Raw genomic sequence first — 3,585 nt, 5'->3', positions numbered from 1 at the left:
CCTATCCTAGTGCCCACCCAACTGGACTGGTTCACTCTGTGTTCCCTGGAATTTGCTATTTTTCCTCTTGCATTTGTCCACCAAGCTCCCTCTGCCAGGCTAACCTTCTCTCCTGTCCTCAGTTCCTGCCAACTCTCTCCATGAGGATGGAAGTTAGGACTGGTTATGAACAAGAGCATAGGTAGCTAAGTCAGAAACTTGGGAACTGCTAAGGCTAAAGTGAGTAGGTTGGCAGAGCAGGAATTAGTCTGGCATGCAGAAAGCCCCAGTGATCAGGCATATTTAGCTTTAGGGAATGGCTGGGCCTCAGTAGCTAGGACAAGGTAGGGTGTGAAGGACAAAGGCAAGAAATGGACTTGGAGTGGGATCCCCAGCTTGGGGAATCCTCTAACTTATGCTTCCCTAGAACCTAGCCATGTGGCTGTGGGCACCACTCAAACCAACTGTAATATGTCAGCCTCTCGGTGTTTTCCAGAGATCAGCTAAACATGTCTCTCCATCTGGGAGTCCACCTCAGTCTTAGGAAATAGGTCCCAGTTTTGCACACACTCCCCTCTCCATACTACAACCCTAAAGCTCATTGATGGCCATGCTGACCTTCACACTGGCCTCCAGGGGGTGCCAGTGTCAGCCCCCAAACCAGATATGGAAGCAGTCTTACTGAAAAAGAACATCTTGGACTCCCTGCTTGGCAATGAAGGGAGTGGGTGACATAGGGGTGAATGCAAAGAGGTTAAAAAGCCTGCTGCAGGGCTGGGAAGGTGGCTCAGTGGTAGAGCGCTTGCCTTGCATGCATGAGGCCCTGGGTTCAATTCCTCAGCACCACATAAGAAAAAAGAAAAAAGCCAGAAGTGGCGCTGTGGCTCAAGTAGTAGAGTGCTAGCCTTGAGCTGAAGAGCTGAGGGACAACGCCCAGGCCCAGAGTTCAGGCCCCCCGACATGACCCCCCCAAAAAAAAAAGCCTGCTGCACAGCAAGGGTATTCCAGGGCTGGGAGGTATCTGAGTGTCAGCATCTCTCCTAAGTTGTGCTCATTGCTGCAACCTCAACTAGTCCAACTCTACCTTCTACCTTTCGGGTATCCCAATAGCATATGCTATTGTCAAGACATGTCTTTCCTGAAGTTTCCTCAGGCCAGATACCACACTTTAATCCTAGCTACTCAGGAAACGGAAATCTGAAGATTGAGGTTTGAAGCCAGCCTGGGCAGAAAAGCCCATGAGACTTTTATATCCAATTAGCCAGCAAAAAGCCAGAAGTAGAGATGTGTGACTCAAGTGGCAAAACAACAGCCTTAGGCAGGCAGAAAAACCTCAAGAGAGGTCAAAACCTGGAGTTCAAGACTTCTTACTAATCACAAAGCCTTCCTAGGTTCTGAACTCTAGAAAACATCTCTCCTCCCCTTCCCACATCTCTACCTCCAACATTTGTACAACAGAATCAGCTTCCAAGGTACAAGTATCAGTTCTGCATCCTATCAGCCTCTAACCTCTCTGAACCTCAGTTTCCCCACCTCTAAAATGGAGGTGATAAACTGGGTTCTGGTGGTTCATGCTTATAATCCTAGTTACTCAAGAGGCTGAGATCTGAGGATCTCAGTTTGAAGCCATGTCTGAGTAAGAAAGTCTGTGACACTATTATCTCCAATTAACCACTAGAAAATCAGAAAGTGGGGCTGTGGCTCTAAGTGGTAGAGTAATAGCCTTGAGTGAAAGAGCTCAGGGACAGTGTCTTCAGCCCTCAGTTCAGCCCCACAACCACTCCCAACAACAACAAAGAAAAGGAGATGATAAAAAGAGAAGCTTAAAGCTGGGTGCTGGTGGCTCATACCTGTAATCCTAGCTACCCCGGAGGCTGAGATCTGAGGATCTCAGTTCAAAGCCAGCCCCAGCAAGAAAGTCCATGAGACTCTTATCTCCAATTAGCTACTGGAAAACCAGAAGTGGTGTTGTGGCTCAAGTGGTAGAACTCACCTTGAGCTGAAGAGCTCAGGGACAATGCCCAGGCCCAGAGTTCAAGCCCTACAACAGAAGAAGAGGAAGAGGAGGAGGAAAAGGAAAAGGAGGAGGAGGAAGAGGAGCAGCACCAGCAGCAGCAAGATCAGAATTGTGTGGAACAGCCAAGGGCATCAGGCCAAGGCCAAGCCATCTGCCCAGTGATGGGGGACCTGTCCAATGGCACTGGCCACAGTCACACCGTAGAAAGCCAAAGGTTGTCTTCATGCTGGCCCCCTGCAGGCAGGAGCCTCACATCACAGCACTGAACTGTAATCCATGCAGGCCATTATCAAGCTGGTGGGCAAGCCTCAGTCAGCCCCACCTTCCCATCTGTAAGACGGGTTGGGTGGTATTTGCCTTCCGCGGCAGAGCTAGTGGGTTCCCATGTGTTGAACGGTAGGTGTAAGTCACTTCCCTTAATATGACTCATGGTGTATGTGCTGGAGGGACAAGGGCCTTCTGACCACAGCTACACAGAGTTGGAGAAAAGATAGGCATATCAAGCAACGCAACACTCAGGTGCTGGGAATCAAAAGGTCTGTCTGCCTGGGCAATGGCGGCTCACACCTGTAATCCAGGATCACAGTTGGAAGCCAGCCCCAGCAGGGAAGTCCCTGAGGAAACTACTCAGAAAAAGTGGTGCTGTGGCTCAAGTGGTAGAGCACTAACCTTGAACAAAAGAAACTCAAGGGCAGCACCCGTGACCTGAGTTCAAGCCCAAGGCTGGCTCAAAAAAAAGAAAAAGAAAAGGAGGGCTGGGAAGGTGGCTCAGTGGTAGAGCGCATGCCTTGTATGCCAGAGGCCCTGGGTTCGATTCCTCAGCACCACATAAGCAAAAAGAAAAAAACCAGAAGTGGTGCTGTGGCTTAAGTGGTAGAGGGCTAGCCTTGAGCTGAAGAGCTGAGGGACAGTGCCAGGCCCAGAGTTCAGGCCCCACGACCAGACCCCAAAAAAAAAAAAAGAAAATAGAAAAGCAAAGAGGGAGGAAGGACGGAAGGAAGGAAGGAAGGGAGAGAGAAAAGAAAAGAGCTGTACACTGGTGTCTCTCAAGTGTAATCCTAGCTACTCAAGAGATTGAGATCTGAAGACTGTGGTTCAAAGCCAACCAGGTAGGAAAAATCCATGAGACACATTATCTTCAATGAACCACCTAAAAACTGAAAGTGGTAGTGCACTACCTTGAGCAAAAAATCTCAGGGACAGCACAGGCCCTGAGTTCAAGTCCCACGACAGACCCAAACCACAAAAATGAAAAGAAGACGGGGAGATTCAACTCCGGAAGGTGGGTGGAGGTCTCTGAGGGAGATGCTGAGGGCTGTAATTTGAGTTTTCTCCTGGAGGCAGATTTCAACTTGCCCCATGTCATCCACCAATGGAGACCCAGAGACCGGTCCCAGGTACCAGCTTGTCATCCCCTGGTGAGGAGGGGGGGGGGGTGTCTGGAGGATCTCGGGGAACGCAGATCCACGTCCCCACTATCACCGCTCCGATCTGGACGCCCAGGCTTTACTCCCCCCACCCCCCACTCCCCCAGCCCGGCGTGACCCCTGACCCCGAACCCCCTTGCGGGGCCGGGCCAGGCGGGGCGG

The sequence above is a fragment of the Dipodomys ordii genome, unplaced genomic scaffold (genome assembly GCF_000151885.1).
Source record: "Dipodomys ordii isolate 6190 unplaced genomic scaffold, Dord_2.0 Scaffold141, whole genome shotgun sequence".
NCBI classification, from domain to species: Eukaryota; Metazoa; Chordata; class Mammalia; order Rodentia; family Heteromyidae; genus Dipodomys; species Dipodomys ordii.
The sequence above is the reverse complement of the archived record's forward strand: the minus strand, read 5'-3'. Positions refer to the sequence as shown.